The 19,209-nt window shown below is 38.2% G+C and overlaps 1 long non-coding RNA gene and 1 pseudogene across 1 annotated transcript in view; one reads left to right on the top strand and one right to left on the bottom strand.

Annotated features, from left to right (window-relative positions):
• LOC120619164 (uncharacterized) overlaps window positions 1-19,209 on the bottom strand; it is a 78,833-nt gene that overhangs the window by 34,236 nt on the left and 25,388 nt on the right. The gene's annotated exons all lie outside the window — the stretch shown is intronic.
• LOC120619430 (uncharacterized) lies at window positions 14,782-14,900 on the top strand (annotated as a pseudogene).

Genomic DNA, 19,209 nt, shown 5'->3' with positions numbered 1-19,209 from the left:
TTACTACATATACAATGTCAAATAAACGTTTTCCAAAATCATGGACCACACTGGAAAATTTTGAACTTTATAATCAATCACATAGGCTTTTATTGCTAAAGAGATAAGAGATTATAAATTTATAGAGCTATAAACCAGGATGTTAAATATTGATTTTGTATATAGTTGAATAGTAACACCATATTATTAATGTATGATTTATAGCCTGCATGAAATATTACTAACTCAGGTTTCTGTACACATTTTAGAATCATGGTTCTCTAAGAAGTCAACATCATTTATGTGGTAGAAATAGCAAAAAAAAGAGAAAACAGAACACCCAAATCAAAGTAACACAGTGGAACCAGATTTTGTTTTAAAGAAATGACAAGCATATACATTCACTAATATCCAACACTGAATGGACTAAATTGAATTTTAGATGGAAACGATAATGACCTTTCAAGAAAATCAGTTGTGGAAGAGAATAAAGACGAAGGAAAAGCCCAGAGATGCCCAGTTCTCACAATGAACTACATGGTGGGAGGTGGAGGGCGTTGTAAAAAAAATGCCCTGGCCTGGACTTCACTCTCTAGGGCATCTGCCTAATCCTATCCATTGGGGTGCAGTTGGCCCTCAGGTCTTTTAAAATCTCTTTGAAAGTTACTTAAACACTTGCTCACAGTCGCGTAACATATAATGATGTTTTTGGTCGCTGACAGACCACATGTAAGAGTGGTTCTGTAAGAGTATAAAGGAGCTGAAAAATTCCTCTCGTCCAGTCGTTGCAGCCAGGCACTGTCACAGCTGGTGCGACATCACAGCACTGATGCAGTTGCCATGACGTCACAGTGCAACACTTTAGTCACATGTTTGTGGTGATGCTGGAGTCAACAAGCCTACCCTACTGCCAGCCACGGAAAAGTGGAGCAGCTACAATGAGGTAGTGTCTATAATACTTGATGATAATAATAAACGACTGTTACTGGTCTATATGTTTACCATACTATACTTTTTATCATTATTTTAGAGTGTACTCTTTCTACTTACAAAAAAAGTTTTGCTGTAAGATAGTGTGCCGTGTTAGGCCAGCAGCAGATTCACACGCCACGTATGTACTGAGTCTCTCTGTTGCATCATTTTCTCCTTTGCTTGATTTGATTTTGTGTTGTTTTATAAATTCGGGGTATGCTAAGTGTGCAATGCTGGTAGTCTACAGTTGTGCACAGCTGTGTCCTAGGCCTTCACATCGCTCATCCTCACTCACTGACCTTCCCAGAGCAACAACGTCCAGTCTTGCAAGCTCCATGCATGGTTAAGTGCCCTATACAGGTGTTCTGATTTTTATCTTTTATATCGTATTTTTACTGTACCTGTTCTATGTTTAGATATGCAAATACTTACCACTGTGTTACAACTGCCGGCAGTATTTGCTGCAGTAACATGCTATGCAGGCTTGTAGCCCAGGAGCAGCAGGCTGTGCCATACAGCCCAGGTGCATGGTAGGCTAGGCCACCTGCTTGTATAAGTGCCTCTGAGATGGTCACACAACAACGATGAAATTGCCTAACGATGCATTTCTCAGAGCACATCCCCATGGCTGAGTGGTGCATGACTGCGTAAGAGTTTAAGGGTATGAGGAAAGTTCAGATTAAACAACTGGTCACCGGGTTTGGTTAATTTACAAAATGAAGTTGCTGGACAAGATTATTTAAGGAACTCGACTATGCTGAATAGCAAAAAAAAAAAAAAATTTAAGCATTGAGAAACTTCTGGTTTTAACTTTAGCTTTTTCCCCTGAACTACTTTCCATTTCCCTGATCTAGACCTTAGAAAAATTACTTCTAACATAGCAATTTTTTTTTTTTCTGAATAGCTTGTCAATAAAGAGAGTGAACCAGAATGCAATCATTTATCAACTGTCCAAGGAACCTTTAAACATTTATAGGGCCTACAAACATGTTCAATATTGCCTTGTATATTGAGTGATAAAATGACCAAGGGATCTGTAAACATTGAACTATGAATTATACATTCATAATTCTCTGGAACCTGATACTAAATGTATTTTAAGCCTCTAAACAGTGTAACCCAAAATTGACAAGTAGAATTCATTTAATACTTTTTAATACATAAATGAATAAAACAAAACATACTTATAAAATTCAAAATTTTAAATGAATTTTAAGACAAAATTATGGTAGTCTATTAACTGTTTCGAGTGGCTAGTACTGTATCAAATAGATTACCCTAGAAATGACAGATTATTTCTTATTTAAAATGCAGAGAATAGAGATATAACTAGAGTAAGAGGATAATTAAACTATTTCTTTACTACCAATGGTTAACTATACAACTAAATTTTATTTTATCAAAAGCTTTGGGTAATTAAAAATAAAACATCCTTCTGGTAGTCTAACAGACTTTAAAACAAAGACTCTCTATCTGTTGAGTCAGTATTGAGGTGGAGAAGCAGGGATCCGAAACTGATTAGTAATCCATTAGGCGAGTTAGGTTGATGTGCCAAAAAGATGAGGTGCTTGCTAGACATAAAGCAGAGAAATAGGGTCGTTTGTGTAATAAGGTATGATTGATGAAGCACTTCTCTTCTTTAGAATTTACTTTGAATTCCACAGTCAGCGAGGCAAAACAATTTATCAATATACCCTATCAACTGCTGAAAGTATTATGCCAAAAAGAAATTCTTTTCTAATCTTCACGTTTACTCACTGGTCACATATTTTTGAAGCTCTTATATACAGAAGGGGTTTTACTAGATAAGGAACTGTACTTTGGCAGGAGTGTCAGGGTCCATTTAGCTCAGAAACAGGGTGTGGTATAGAGCTGGGCATTTAGGATGAAATGTGAGAGATTAGAAGGAAATTATATGAAAGAATCACGCTATATAGACTAGGCTAAAACAGATCAAGAACAGAGTTTAGTTCATTATAAAATGCATTGGAACACTAGTCATAATCCTGGCTGAGTGTTTTGAGACTTTCCCTTCATAATCACACCAAGAGTTTCCTTAATATCCTGTTTCCCAATGTGCCACATAGTTCAAGTCTGGTGTTTGAATTCTCTGTATCACTGCACAGATCCTAGAGGGAGTTCAAAAGTCAACTCTCTCCACTCACAGAGCTCATAGTTCCAGGCTACTACTGCATTATGGCATTTTTATAATGTCATAATCCCAGATTAGAAAGGACCTGGGTTTTCTCCTCCTCCACACCCCCTACACCCCTCACTTCTCCTGCCCGTGCAACCCGAAAGCATGGAGCAAGAGAAAAGGTGGATTCACCAGTTGCTACTTAACAATGAGGCCCATTAACCAGGAAGCCATGAGGGAGAGGGGACAGAATGGCTGGCTGGCTTTAGAACATGCAAATCAGTCCTAACCTCTACCTCTCTGTGTTTCTCTTCTCTGGCAAAAAAAAAGTGCTAAAAGGATTAAATAAGATAATATCGGTAAAGTACTTTGAATAGTGCTCAATAAATGGTGGTGATGATAAATTATTTCAACTATTTAAACCTCTGTTAAGTGGTATAAACATATTGTGGGACAGAGGAAAGGGAAGGGTGAGACCATCTAAAACCCCAAAGGTAGGCCTATTCAAAGAGTTCAGATTTTGATTCATCCCCACTCAAATAGGGGCGTTGTATTTTTTTCTCCCTACATTTCAGCACATATCCAGTATGTAACTGTTCAGATTTTTCATTAGAAAACCATTGGTCTAATGGAAAAATAGCCCCAGGTGAAATGAAAGCCCCACACATAGATTGAACTCTGATATTTGAGCAAGTTATTTAACTCCACTTTGTCTTAGTTATGCTGCTAGTTGGAATTAATAATGCTTGCCTCAGCTTAGCCAAGAGAGCAGCCGTGAAGGAAAATGCAATACAAGCATGCCTGCCATAGAACAAAAGGAAACTAAGACATTTAAACTAGAATACGGTTTATTTTCTTTCTATATGGATATTATTAAGTAAAATAGGTATAATAATACCCACGGCTCGTGGGGTTACTTTGAGAATTAGAAATAATGCATGTAAAATCTTTGCACAGTGACTAACAAAAAATAGGAGACCCATAAATTATAGCTATTCTGTTTATCATTATGATTACTGAGGGACTTCTACCTCCTGTAAAGGGAATATGACAGAACAGCTGTGCAAACAATGTGCAAGTTCCCTGAAATTAATAGAAAATGTTCAGATCTCCACTTTCAGGAGCCTGTTGTGTTCTTGTTTGCTAAATGAGAACACCATGTGCAGTGGAAATGAGTCAGTACGGTGCTACCTTCCTTAGGATATTATAAAACTTGGCATAATGTTAATCAGCTGTAGTCACTGCTCTTTGAGGCTCATACTGATGTGGTCCGTCAGAATTACATTACAAAATAAATAGGATGTTTATTTTTATCACCACACCTTTAGAGTCATCAATGGTACAGAAGTCAGCCAGCCACCAAAAAACTCCCAAAGTAAATAATATGAATATCTCTTTACAGGTGCTTATCATTTGGTCAGTCTAAATGCATTACCACAAGTTTAGATGCTCGTTTTGAAACTTCTCTAATTTTGTTATATGTATGAAGTATATTACACTCATCTAACATGTTGACATCATGTTATTAGCTTACTTGATCCTCATACTGGCCCGATGAGAGGTTTAAGTAAGTATATTGACCTCTATTTTACAGCTTGAAAACTGACATGCCATCAAGTTAAGTGAATTGCACAGGGACAGTGATTAAGACAAAACTATAATAGGAGTTTCTGGGTTTAGCTTCTTTCCATTGCATTCTGTGATTTTCATGTATTGCCAATGCTCCAGGAGAATAAAACTCCTCTAAACAACCCACCATTAGAAAAGATGATCATAAGCAACATATCCCGGAGAATATAATTCACATTATTCTAGGGAGCTGATCCGGTCTTTACATTAGTAATATATACGGGGAAAATAACTTGACATCTCAGAAGAATAACTTTCATAATCATTACAGATAAGAACTAATGTGTCAGAAATGGACCCCAACTAAGTGTGGAGACAACACAAAGAACTTCAGGTCAAAAGTCTGGGCTCCAAGTTAATTCTGGCTCTAATTATTTGTGTGACTTTGGATAGATTCATCCTCTCTATGGGGTTCCAGTTTTTTTCTATAAAATAAAGGAATTGGACTAAATGTAGCTGGAAGAATGTTGAAATGACCATAATTACACATGAGCAGCTGACTGCATGGAGCTAGTCATCTCTTTAGCAATGATTTACTCAAGTAAACACTGATAAGCATAAAGATTAGAGAGCTAGGACTAATGAAGTTTACAGTAGTATTCTATAGTATAATATACATGAACTACCCTCATGAATAAGCTGCAATAAAATGGATGGTTGCACCCATGAGCATCTCAGAGCCTTCTCAAAGTCAGAATTAAGGACTATGATACCTAATCATAGGGTTAACTGAAATGTCCTTGTCTCTGCAATTTTCTAATTCTAAGAATAATGGATTTTCCCTTTTGTGCTCAGCTCATCCTATGGGTCTGGGGCAGTGAGGAGAAACAGCTTTGCTGAGATCATCCCGTGCCTTGAAGATCTTAATTGTACAAGGAAAACCAGCCAATTGACCACTAACTTCAAGAAGAGTGTCTCTAGGTTAGAGGTGGGACTGCTGGATTTCCTCACTTTCCACATTAGTCCTCAAGATGTATTCTTTTATGATTATTTTTCCATCTTAAAAACTTTCCTGAAATTTATTTAAACCTGGTTTAACCTGGACCCTGTTCCAGAAATTTTCTTTTTTCCCCCTATTATAATTGCCATTTAAAATAATAAAAAGTTTCTTAGGAATAATATTCCCACTTTCTATAGCTTTATAAATATAGAGCAAATATATCTGTTTATCATGCATTACTCATCTTGAGAGAAATGAATTATATTCCTTGAGAAAGACCATTAAATGAATAATATTAGACCTTTAATGTTTCCTAGAGAAAGAAGATTCCAGATGGCTGGAAAATAATCTTTCATCTAAGAACTCCAACAATTCGATATTTAATCATCACATACTGTTGTATAATATAACCTCAAAAAGAGCAGAACAAACTTTCAGAATTCTAGACTATAATTCTAAGAGTTCCAGAGAACACCAGTATCTTTCCTTCTGCCTGTCAGACCATGGTTTAGATAGAATGGTCATTGCATCCACCGAACAAAGGGAAACTGTCTTCCCTTAGAAACACTCTAACTTCTTTACACAGGAACATAAAGAAATTATAACAAAATAATATACTAGTAAAAAAGAAAGAGGTGAAATTAATTTTAATAATGCATTTTAATTTAATATATCCAAAATATTATTTTAATATATAAACAATATAAAATTATAAGTGAGATCGTTAACTTTTTTTTCATATTAAATATTCAAAATCCAAAGTGTGTTTTTTCACATAGTGCATCCCAGTTTGGAGTAGCCACATTCAAGTGGCCAACGAACATATAGCTAGTGTCTTCAGCATCAGACTGTGTAGGACTAATATAAGATAAAGTTCAAATGCCTCTAGAGTGGCATAAAAGGCTATCCTTAACTTGGCCTTAGCCCCTGTTTCTAATGTCATATCCTGCCATGAACTCTATGCTTTAGCCATTTCGTAACATGCCCATGTACACCTGCATGCTTCTTCTATGTGGACCACATGCTCTCAACAGACCGAGCCCCCTGCTCTTCTTTGTCTGAAGAACTTCACCTTATCTGGCAACAAAGATGCTCCTTGTATTACATCTCATCATGGCACCTGCAATTTTTTCAAGCGCTTGCTACTTTCTGCCTCTGGCTAAACAGTGGGAATTTTAACAGGAGAGCCTGTAATGAATATACGCACTATAAGAGAAATGCCTATATTTTATCTAATTCCTATCAAATGCCACCAAATATCTGTATGTGACATTATAAATGTATTCATATATTTTTAGCTATCTGGATATGGTTAACATTACACAAATAATCAAAATGCCCGGATTGTTACTTTAAATGTCCGCTTTTCTTAATCATGTTTTTAAACCCTTTTACTATAAAAAAAAAAATTAGTTCCAGAAAAATCTACATTGTGGTCATTCTATTGTTACACTGAGCTATATAGATAATAACATAAATACATAGTGTTTTATCTAAGTCTGCTCTCATATATAAAATTAAATATTGTTAAACAATTTGAGAAATTATTTCCTAAAAGTTGGTTGAACTGAATCTATGGTGCTTTTCTCCCCAGAGCAATTCAGGACTAGAGAAAGGACCTTTTTTTTTTTTTTAAATATAATTAATATGACCTAATGTTCTTCTGGATAGAAACTTTGTAATACTGTGATTTTCTTTAAAGACACTGAGCTTAAGGTGATCCATGATACTCTGAAATAAAATAACAATTATGTAGTTAAAGTTTGCAAAAAATAAGGACCAAGAAGGGCCTTCTTTTTCATTATTAAATCATGCAATCTTTTTTTCATAAAGAGGTCTTGAGAACTTTCTTGATGATATATATGACTTTAGGGAGGGGAGGAAATAGACAAACTTCCTGTTCTTAGGTAGTTCTCATTCTCAGTAGAGATCAAAGGGAATGTAGATACAGGTAATGATTATAAAATATAAAAATATGCAAGGAGAAAAATATAGCCAGAAGAAAGAAAAGTAGAAGTTTTAAAAAAAAAGGAGAAAATAGAAGTTAATGACAACAGTATAATCTTGGTGACTATCAAAACCATACTAGTACAAATACAAACCGACCTATCTACCACTGGCCCCTGTGATATCACCTGACTTTGATAGTTCTCCAATTCAAAATTTTCCTTACCCTCATATATTATCACAACAATTATTTGCTTGTGTTCCTATCCTTGTGGAACTGGCAGTTTTCATCATTCACTTAACTTAATAATACCTTCAGTAAATGGAGGTGTTACACCTTCTCCATAATATTTACATTTTAGTAGGACTTTTCCATATCATCATGAATTTTTGTTATTGCAGAGTGTCCTAATTTGGGTTCTCTCAGAAATTGACTGAGATAAAGATTCAAGTACAAATAGTTGTTTTGCAGGTGATACTGGGAAATAGCGGAGGAGTGGGGAATAGAAGTGTAAGCAAATAAAAAAAGGGGTGGTAGTTAGCAGGTAACTTACAGCTGAGAGTACATAGTGCAAAATCTCTCTGGGGAACTCAGCACCGGTGGCACATACATCACGGATGGAGCAGGGGTATTTACACCAACGACCCCCTGAGGGCTGCTCCAGTGGGGGCTTGAATTCTTTGACACTTTTGGCCTGCCATATGTATCTGACAATGATGACTCCAGTGGCCAGAGAAAAACTCAAAGAAACGTGGGGGTTAGTAGTTGGAAGTTGGGCCAGTGTCCCCTGAAGTTAAAGAAGAAGGAGGACAGATGGCAGCATTGGCAGTGTTTGCTACACAGCGGAACCATATTTGAAAATATTTACAAATAATTATTTCAGTCACTCATCATTCTCCTTCTGACCTCACGTACATAAATAATTCTTTGCCTATAACTTTCTTAAGGTATATTTTACAAAACTTAAGTCAAAATGTATATATGATGTTCTATTGTCACACAGCAATTTATTACCTACTTTTATATATTTCGTGTTCAAAATTTCATTTTAGAGATTACATAATATTCTTCCCTGCAGGTATAGTTCCTGTTTATTTCTCCTGTTATTGACTGAGTACCCACTGGGGGCCAATCTTTACTGAGTACCCACTGGGGGCCAGGCTCCATGCTCAGGGGAGACACATTGATGAATTTGAACTTTTGAAGAATGGACCAACATATATACAAATGTGTACTAAGGTCAATGTTAGAAATATGCTCCCCTGAGAAAGATAACTCAGAAGAGGGTGATTAACTGAAAGCCATCAGAAAAGGGCTCAAATTGAGGAACATCTCTCTTCGGTTTCAAAGGGCAAATGGATGAACACAAAGCAGTCGGGGCATGCCGGGCAGGAGGAGGACGCTAGGCAAAGGACTTGGGTGTGCCTGTTCGCTATCCTTAGATGTGTGCAAATAAAGAGTATAAACAATTCATTTCACAGTTCTCCTCCTGTGAGGTCTTTTTACTACCGTCCTCTCCTCACCGTGACAGACAATATGGCGATGAACATCTCTGTGTTTCTGGCTTCTTGTTTCCCTTGGATTATTTCTTAAATAGGAATTTCGAAAACTGGAATTAGCTGGCCAAAGGAAAGGCTCTTTTATCTGGGGCTCTGTCTTAGCTCTGCAGCGAGGATGATGGAATTTCAGCAAAACGATCCGGCGGCCCAAAGGGAGTAATTCTGATGCAAGACAGGGCCCGCAGCGTTCTTCTCCTGTCTTTGTCCTCTGCTTAGGCTGTCTGCTATTTCCTTGCAAGTATCTGCAGTGTCGCTCAGCTCCAGGGCCACCAACTCAGGGACTTCCGGCTAAGAGTGGCGAAACTACAGAGCTGAGACTATAAATCATCCTGGATGACAATGGGACTCTGTTTTAAATTGCTTCTTTTAACATTCTGTTCCAGATTGCCGCTTTTTCAAAGGAGAAAAATCTCTCTCCGTATTAACTGGATTGAGCTAGCAACTAGAAAGCAAGCTGTTGCCTTTTATAAAAAAATTAAATAACTTTCAAGACTATTTCAGTTGTTTATATTTTCTATTTCTAAAGTATTTTAACTAATTTTTTTTTATGAAATGAAATGAGTTTTTTTTTTAGGAAATGAGTTATTCATCAGATCTTAAAATTAAAAGAAAGGTACTCAACGAGAGAAAGAAAAAAGCCTCCTAAACTTTTTACCAGTCGTTTTTACATAAATACAAGAAAGCCGTTTGAAGCAAATTACTTTTAAAATTTATACAAGTCAGATAAAAAAATGTTGTCAACATGTAGAAGGGAATAAGAATTTGAAGCAATATTCAGCAAAATCGTAGCATAAACCTGTTATGAAACTTTAATTTAGTCAAATACTTTAAAAAATACTATATTTACCTATATACTTATTTCCTTTACAGAATTCAAGACTTAATACTTAATTTAGTTTATTTGTGATGTCACATAGATATAAAGAAATAAAATTAAGTAAATAATCCTGATTCAGACAGTTCCTAGCTTTTATTCTCAATAGTTTGTTTATTTTCCTGTTTTCTACTTTTTTTATTTAGTCGCATACTTGAAGTCATAACCGCTTTCAATGAGATTGCTTCAGACTACTACTTAAGTGAAATTATGTAATGCCCCTTGCTCCTTTGATTTAAAAAGAAAATATGTATTTCTTTTTAAAGTAGAGTAAGAAAAATGCAGCACAATCTTTCCACATTGGTTCTAGTCTAGCATCTATCTAGGGATGAAATTTAAAATATCTTTTGGGTCATCTGGTCCTCACTGAAGAGAAGGTTAGAGGTATGAACTCCTAAATCTCTTTCTCCCCCTTATTCCATTTAAAGAGAGAATCACCATACTCATTCCTACCTGCCCAGACCCACCCTGGCAGCAGATTATACACTGGACATTTTGAACCCACCAAAATGCCATTTGGAGTCCTCATAACTGATGCCACCATCTGATAACAAATTCTTACTAAGATGTCAAAGGTTATTAATGGCTTAATGTCATCATCGCTCTGTTTAGAATCAGAAGATACGCTGATAATCTCGTTCCCCCCATTTGCTGACTTAGCTGAACCTCCATTTCCACAATGTAGTTCAGCATTATTGGATTCTAGGCACTGGGGATACAAAAATAATTGAGAAAGACCTGGCCAATGTTCACAGGTCGTTTGCCAATAGTGGATACAACATAAAAGTAAAAATAATAATAATAATAATAATCTCAATACAATGATATGTAGAGATGTATGTGATATGTAGAGATCTATTTTGCAGGGAAGGAATGGAAAGCTAATTGTCTATCAGGATTTTTTTTTTCCCCCAAAATGCTAAGCTTTAGCAAACATCTCCTAGAAAAGACGAGTCTCCTTCGTGCTAGAACTAGAACGTCTCTTAGCTTCTCTCATTAAACCTTATTTGCCCTAGTTACAAGATGTTACATAATATAATTAGAAAGAAAATGAGTACCAAGCCTCCTTAGGGATTCTGCTGCTGATTTAGGAAAGGTGTGCCAGCCCCAGGTTACTGAAGCCACTGCTACTTTAGGTAGATGTCCAACGTAAGCGGATGTGCTCTAACTATGGAAACAACAGAGGGAACATCGGGTCCTGATTTACTTACAGGTGAAGAAATGGAGATTGGAGAGGTCAAGTGGCTTGTCTAAGGCCACACAACTAGTGGGTGGCAAAGAGGACTCAAAGCTAGGTCTTCCGACTCACATATTCCCTCATGTATTCCTGTAATGAACACTTACAGAGACCTACTGCACCCAATGGTGCAAAGCACCCCAGGGAATTCCGCATGCATGAGACAGGCTCTCCGCTCCTTCTCCTTCAATCTAATGCTGAAAGTCAAGTGCATTTTGTGACAGAGACGAGGAGATAGTTGGAAGAGACCCTGTTTATCTGAAGAGATGAGAGGAACAAAATTTAAAATTGTGAATTAATATGAAGTATACAAGGTGACGTGAGTCCTCGGGGTAATACAATTAATAAGTCATCGAATGTTGGTAGAAACAAATGAATATGCACACTAATCAGCATAGTAGCTAGGTAGAGTGAGGATAAGTGACCTGAACTGTGCCTTTGATCTTAATCTCAGGGACAAAGAAGAGAGAAAAGCAACAGCGGGGAAATAGCTTTCTAAATAAAAGATTAAAGAAAAGGCTAAGATAGGAAAGCTGCTGCTGTCCACTGACCCAAAAAAATGAGGTGGAAATTTATCTTATGGGCCCCCTCTTTCCAAGTGTTACCCCAACAGAACCTAACTACAACGGAACTGCACGGGAATGCCCACTGAAATCGTGTTAGGTTAAAAAATAATAAGGATATGAAGAGAAAAAATAATAATCTCTACAAATACTTTCCTGTCGAATTTATTGAACCATTCCTGGATGTGATTCAGTGGGCTCAGCTATCAGACGGAGCTGGTGGGAGAGTCTCAGTAATAACAATCTCTTTCACCTTTAAGAAATAGGGCTCCAACCAGAAATCCCAACCGAAGGATGTGTTTGTTGTTCCTTGTGTCTTTGGCTTTTTGAATCCCTACAAGAACTCGACTTCTAGTTGCTGTCCCTTTTGATATAGGGACTCGTACGTACCAGACTGCCCAGGGTGCTTCTGGATGCCACAGACCCCAGGTACTATAAATTCGGGAGTTGCCATGTCTCATCTTTTTTCGACCTAAATCTTCTTTGGACACGAGGACTGGTCGTTTCACTGGTACACATTGCCTACTTTAGTTATGATGAAATGGTCACAAGGAAAAGAGCAAACACCCTGATCAGATCCTCAGTGGACACAAGATAATGTAGACAAGTCTCTTTAAACAGAGAAGCTAGTGCCCGCTGTATACAGTCTGTGATGTGAGAAAGGGGCCTGAGAGAGAAGCAAAGGGCCCGAGTGTGTCTTATCTTGTGTGAATCTTTCCTCTTCCAGTCACCGCCAGGCAGAGGATTAATGTACCTGTCTCCTTTTTCTTTTTTCTTTTCTTTTTCTTTTTTCTTGTCTCTCTCTCTCTTTTTTTTTTTTTTTTTTTTTTTTTTTTTACTAAGGGAACGTGCACTTAAAAGGGGGGACATAATCAAGATTTGGCTTCACGAAAATATTCAAAGTTAATCCTTCCATCAGGCAAATGGAGAGAGTATGACAATATTAATCTCGGTTTTTAAAAAAATGCCCTCTGGTTCATGTCTTCATTTTTTCAGTGAGCCAAAAAAGAGAAAGTAAGGTTATTGGAGGCTTCTTTGGGGAGGAAAAAAGCTGTGCCTGGAATAAAGCAGGCTAGGCTTCTGAGCTGCAAACAAAGTCATCGCAGCTGTAGGGATCTTTTTAGGGAGTCCATGCCCCAAACAGGTTTCCAGAGGAGGTGTGAGTGACAGGTAGCCTACAAATGTCCACTGCCATGCTGTAAGGTGCACCAAATGCAATGACTATATTTGGGCTGTAAATCATATACAAAACCTCTGACGAAGATACAAGTTGGCCAACTGGGTATGGAGGATTTTTGTTACTTTGATTTTTTGTTGAAACTGGTGCTTGAGGAACCTCTTATAAGAGTTCAGTTATCACTCAAGCTTTGGGCTGAAACAAGTGAAACTGGGCCCTCTCTGCTAACATGTTTAGCTCCTCAGATGAGATATGTTCTGTGCATGTAAAAACTATGCAAGCGTGAGTAAAGGGCACTAGCGGTTGACCACAGAGCAGATTGGGTAAACTCCCATAATGCAAGTTTCCCGGGCAAGGTTCAGGCGTGACTGATCTCTCCTTTCTGCTGTATCTGGCCTTTCTCGCTACCTGATGACAAGGGTACTGTGAAGAATTTAGGCTTCGCCTGGAGCAGTCAGGCAAACTAAATGCCATCTTCAATACGCTAAACAGTTCCAGCGTATGGATGAGACAGACGCTTTCCCTGGCACCCATCCCATCACGGGTGTTCTCCCTTGTTCAACAATCTACGGTCTAGCTATGTGAAACTCTTGTCCATTAAACTAAACTCTTAAAAACTCACTTGGAACATGAGATTCATACAATGCAGTGAAGTCAGATGGACTGCATCCAAATTCTGAATTCGACTTCATTCTTACTTACTAGCTGTGTGACCTTAGGCAAGGCACTTAACCTCTCAGAGCTTCTACTGTTTGGGCTGCAGTGCAATTCAGTTCAGGCCTATGCCATTCAAGTCAACAAATACTTCTGGAATACCATGCTGCGCTCAGCGTGGCAGAGGCAGAGATGGAATCCACGTGCCAGCCCTGGCAGGTCAGGAGAAACGCAGAGACGCCTAAGGAGGCAGCAAGATTTCCACAGCAAGCCTTCTGGACACCATGACTCAGCAGGACCAGGACAGATTTGTTCCTGAAAATCTACAGTGGACCATGAGGCCATGAGGTCTCACGTGGGGTTTCCCCAGCCCTCGGGAGAGACCAGTGGTCCTCCAGCTGTGGGTGTCCCCGAGCAGCCCTGGGAACCAAACCAGATGGCCCAAGAGGACACTTGCCAGGAACTCTTGCCAACTTTAGAAAAACTCATACCTGGATTATTCGTCGGCAAACCACAACGCATTTCTCTTCTGAGAGGAAGAAAGGAGAAAGGGGATGTGAGGGAAAGGGAAGTTGGTGAGTGAACAGAGGGGGTCGGTAGCACGATCTTCCCTTTTGGAGGCTGAGGAAGGAAACACAGCAAATCCTCCCAGAGAGAGAAAGGGGTGTGGGGAGGACAGTGTATTCTATTGGCAGGTGAGGTCCCTGAGATGCCCTCTGCTGCCAGCCCTCTGTGGGACACTGAGTCACTGCCTCTCATATGGATATAGGGTTAGGCCAGATATTCCTGAAACACTTGACATCTCCTCGACAAACCTTGACAAAAACTATGTCACTGCCCAAATTCCATCAACTCACAGCCCATGGTGGTTCCAACACACATTCCTTCCCTATGAAAGACTGAAACAGCTGTATGTGTAGGTTGGCTGGAGAAAAAAGCACATTAACTGAAAAAAAAAAATAAATCGACCTCTCAAAAGAAATGTGATCTTCCAAGCGTATCTCATAACTGCATTTTACTCATGTTTGGGTTTTTGTTTGCTTGTGTTTTTTGTTATTTTGGTCTTTCAGCACAAAGATTTGACAACGTATTATTTCCAAAGAATAAATTAAGTCTACGGCCATGTCACCCTGAACAAGCCCAATCCCATCTGATCTCGGAAGCTAAGCAGGGTTGGGCCTGGTTAGTGCTTGGATGGGAGACCACCTAGGAAGACCAGGTGCTGTAGGAGTAAAAAAAAAATTTTAAATAAGGGATTGTAAGCTGACAAAGTCCTTGCAATCTGCGAGGTCAATCAAGGTTCCTTCACATAAATAAATAAATAAATAAATAAATAAATAAATAAATAAATAAATAAATAAATAGATAGGTAGATAGATAAGAAAGATAATAATAATAATAACAAAGACTAAAACTATACCTCTGGTGAGAAGAAACTCAATGAATATTAATCGATGAGCAAAATATCGGGTTAAAGAAAAAGAGCTAAGTCAATTCTTTCCTTAGGTGATAGAATGAAAATTAAAGAAAGAACAGTGGGTTAAGAACTCTTAAAGGAAAAGCAAATTAAGTTGGTTGGGTTGATCTGACATTTCTCAAAAGTTTTTTTTTGGACGTCTCAAAAAAAAAAAAAAAAAAAAAAAAAAAAAGGCCGCGCTAGGAAAGTGAACTAAGAAATCGAATTGTTTGTGTGGATGGGGATGGTGCAGTGGCCTTGCAGTAGTGAAAATCTGGAAGCCAGGGCAGTACACAGGGGCTGTACAAGCAGAGTTGGAAAAGCAGAATGACAAAGTGAAAGGAGACACAGAGTAAGCACAGCTGTCAAAAGGCAGTGTAAAATCAGATGCCATCAAACTTTACCACAGGGAGGTTCAAGAAAGGTCAACTGAGGTGACACATGACCAACGTAATATCGAAAGAGAAATGGGGAAGAGAGAAGTCCTATGTCCCCATGTGACTATCTAGATGGTTCCCAGACATGCTTAGTTTAAGCAGAATATGTGATTACTGAATTCTTCCCTCTCTGCTGGGCAGAAACGACGGAAGACTTGTCTCCAATTTTGACCTGAATCCCATGACATTTTGTCTCCACCCCACCCGGTGTACTAGAGCTCAGTCCTCCATAAGCCTCCATTTCATATGCCAGTCACATTTTCAGGGTCCCCAGGTCAGCCGTATTTCTGAATAACTGGCTACAAATTTAAGGATTCACATGAATCATCTCAAGTTTGATAATTCATTAAGATGACCCACAAAACTCAGGAAAGTGTAATATTTACAATTATAGTCTTATTATAAAGGTTAGAGAGGACCAGCAAATGAAGACACTCGAGAGCCCTGAGTGCAGAGCTCCTGGGCCTTCTCCTCGTTGAATCAGAGCACATCGCCCTCCCATTATATCGATGTGTTCACCAACCTGAAAACTCCACTAAACTTCAGCGTCCAGAGTTTTTATTAGGGTTTCATTATGTGAGCTTGCTTAATTAAATCATAGCCACATGACTGAATTCCATCTCCAGCCACCCTGCCCTTTCTGGATGTCAGGCTAGCTCAAAGTCCCAACTCTCTAATCATGTAGTTGGTCTTTCTGGTAACCAGGCCCCATCTTGAAGTTATCTAGGGACCCACCATGAGATACTTCATTAGCATAAACTCAGGTGAGATCTAGGGGCCTCGATGAATAACAAAAACATATCTGTCACTTAGGAAATTTCCAAGGGTTTTAGAAGCTCTATGCTAGGAACCAGGGTCAATGACCAGACAAATTCTATATTATGCAATAAACATATTACAAGAACTGCAAAACAACAAAAAAAAAAACCAGATATTTGCAAGACCAATAAGAAATTCTGAGTTTCTCATTTATAGTACACATCTGAAGTACAAGAATGACAAGTCTGGTATAGATTGATCACACAAAGTTTTTGTAACCTGAATATACGCCTCCAGGGTAAGAAAACATTGACCTTCTCTCCAGTAGGGCTGGCTTGGGCAAAAGAGAAAATTGTTTTTTCTTCTATAGACTCACTTTCTATTTCAGTGTCCTCCCATTTCCCTTCTGACTCTCTCTTTAACATCAATTATTATCACTCCCTTTCACTTGTCACTCAATAATATTGAGATAAATATAACTCATCGATATGTCACAGTATTTTAAGATACCCTACTCTCATTCATGCTATTCTGTCTGGACTGCTTTTTTAATGTCCAACTTTTATTCTCTCATGCTACTCATCTACAACATTCATTTTAAGCATCATCTCTTTGTAACACTTCGTTGGGACATATCTCACAGGCTCAACTGGGATGCCATCATAGGATGTTATATGTCATAAAGTGGCCATTGATTCCTTTGTCTGTTCATCTTTGAGAGCAGGGATTCTGTTTCATTCTGGTTTCCGCCTCCAACACCTAATAGTATGTGGCGTGTGACCATACATTAAAAAAAAAAAAAGTGCATCCAGTTAGTTGATCAACTGACTTCTTAATACTCAAATAAACATTCGTGGGTAGTTAATGAGCAAAACAACACTCTCAAATGTTCTGATACCCTTTCTCTTGTGCTGCCCTTATCATTTAAAGGTCATTAAAAGTTCATGTCTAGACTGGCCAAAGAAGGTGAGAACAAAAAATTATAAATGCAATTCCTCTCAGGAAACATGATCTATTTTTAAAAACAACCCTGTGAGCCAGTCCCAGGAGAGCATAGTAGAATAGAGCATCTTCTCATGAATCGCCTCACTGAATTGATTCTCTGTGAAGAACATGGAGGAAGATTCGTTTGAAATGAAAACACTGGAAAATGAGAAACAGAGAAGAATTATGTGGACATGGATAAACAAGCAAAAGATGCTGAATACTAAAAGGCATCATTCAAGTTTGACATGAAAACATAGATGAACCCTGTTTTTGAAAGAGAATGAATGTGATCAAAAGGGTTAGAAGGAAAGATGATTTGGGCAGAAAAATCTAGAAGACCTTAAATTAGAAATCTCCTTTATTCAGACTGTACTGTATGTATTTTCTTTGAAAATGCAAGTTCCTAACCCCATGACTGTTTTCATTGAACACCCACAGCGATGGGGCTTTGTTCAGCTGTGTCTAACAAAACACCAGTGTAAATCACACAGCAAGCATGGCCAAAGGATCACTAGACCAACCATTAATCAGGCTTTCCACTCCTTCTTTCCAGGGGTTCGAAGTGTTATGTCTAATAAACTGAAATCGGCCATATATCTGCTAAGTCCAGAAGAATTCATTATAAAACAAACAAACAAAAATGGCCAAAATAAAACTAAATAATGCCATTTGCATTATTTTCTGAAGCATTTTCAAACACATCCAATCTAAAAACAGATATTTAAAACAACTTGGTATCAATTGAAAACAAAGAGCACAAAGTTAACTGCTTGATAATCTTGAGCATAAATGATCTATTAATTCTACAAACTTTAAATTGGCAAAACCTCATAGTGACAGCCTGCTCAACGTACTGTAATCAAAAAAAAATACTCTACCTATAGAAACAGCAGCATGAATAGCTTCAAAAAGAGCTGATCTGTCAATAGCCATACAAAAACCTGTGTAAGTGAAAGGCTTATTGAGATTGATGGACAGTTAGAGAAAGGCAAACCTCCAACCTCCTGAAAAATCTCCAGGTAACTCCTTTGATATTGGACTTAAAGAATATCCCTAGATAGCATTCCAAGTGCTAAGGTGAGATCCAAACTAGCTCATTAGCTGGCTACCTCGCAGTTTCTCACCCCACTCAGGGCACGTTATTATCAGCATGCATTTATTTGTACAAGATTTCTAGTAATAGACACCTCGTTATTCTGCAAAAGAACCACACACTAACTCTCAGGCATAACCCAACAGAGTCCTCTTCTTTTGCTATCACTGAAGGTTTTGGAGCAAAGGTTGAAAACTGACAACCATGCACTGGATTCAGCCCCAGATGTTGTATGTTTGGCAAAGAGTAATTTTGGTTTTTTTTTTTTTTTTTTGAATTACCATTGTTAATCAGAATTCTTCCTATTTAAAAGGAATCATAGCTGCATCAACACGGGTGCCATATTTCTGCTTGGCAACCATTTGTAAAGCTGAAGCTGCTCTGCATTTAGACATGTGTCCTCTGCCTTACCAGGGTCCACCCTTTCTCACTGCCTCTTGTTCCAGCGGCTTCGATCACTTCCATTCCTTGCCTGGTCCCCAGGACATCTGAATTTGCAGTACATGTTTTAGAGCTTTAGTTGACAATCTGTTCTCCATACTTTTAAAAGAAACAACATAAAAGATTCCAAGGCATTTAAAAGACAAAAAACTCTGAGGAAAAGTAATGCATTAATGGCAGACCAGAAAGGGTAACTCATTCTGGGTTATTATAAGCATGTGATTGACTTATATTGTCTCTATTAATATTTGCAAGACCTAGGGCAGAATAGAGATGGAGGGACCCAGGCCACAGAGCCTACCTCCTTTCTCTTCCCATCTCTGGCTCCAGCCCCAGTGCAAAGGGCTTCCTGTACACACGTGTGGAT

Source organism: Pteropus medius, unplaced genomic scaffold, assembly GCF_902729225.1.
Source record: "Pteropus medius unplaced genomic scaffold, Ma_sr-lr_union100, whole genome shotgun sequence".
Classification (NCBI taxonomy): Eukaryota; Metazoa; Chordata; class Mammalia; order Chiroptera; family Pteropodidae; genus Pteropus; species Pteropus medius.
The sequence above is the reverse complement of the archived record's forward strand: the minus strand, read 5'-3'. Positions and strand labels throughout refer to the sequence as shown.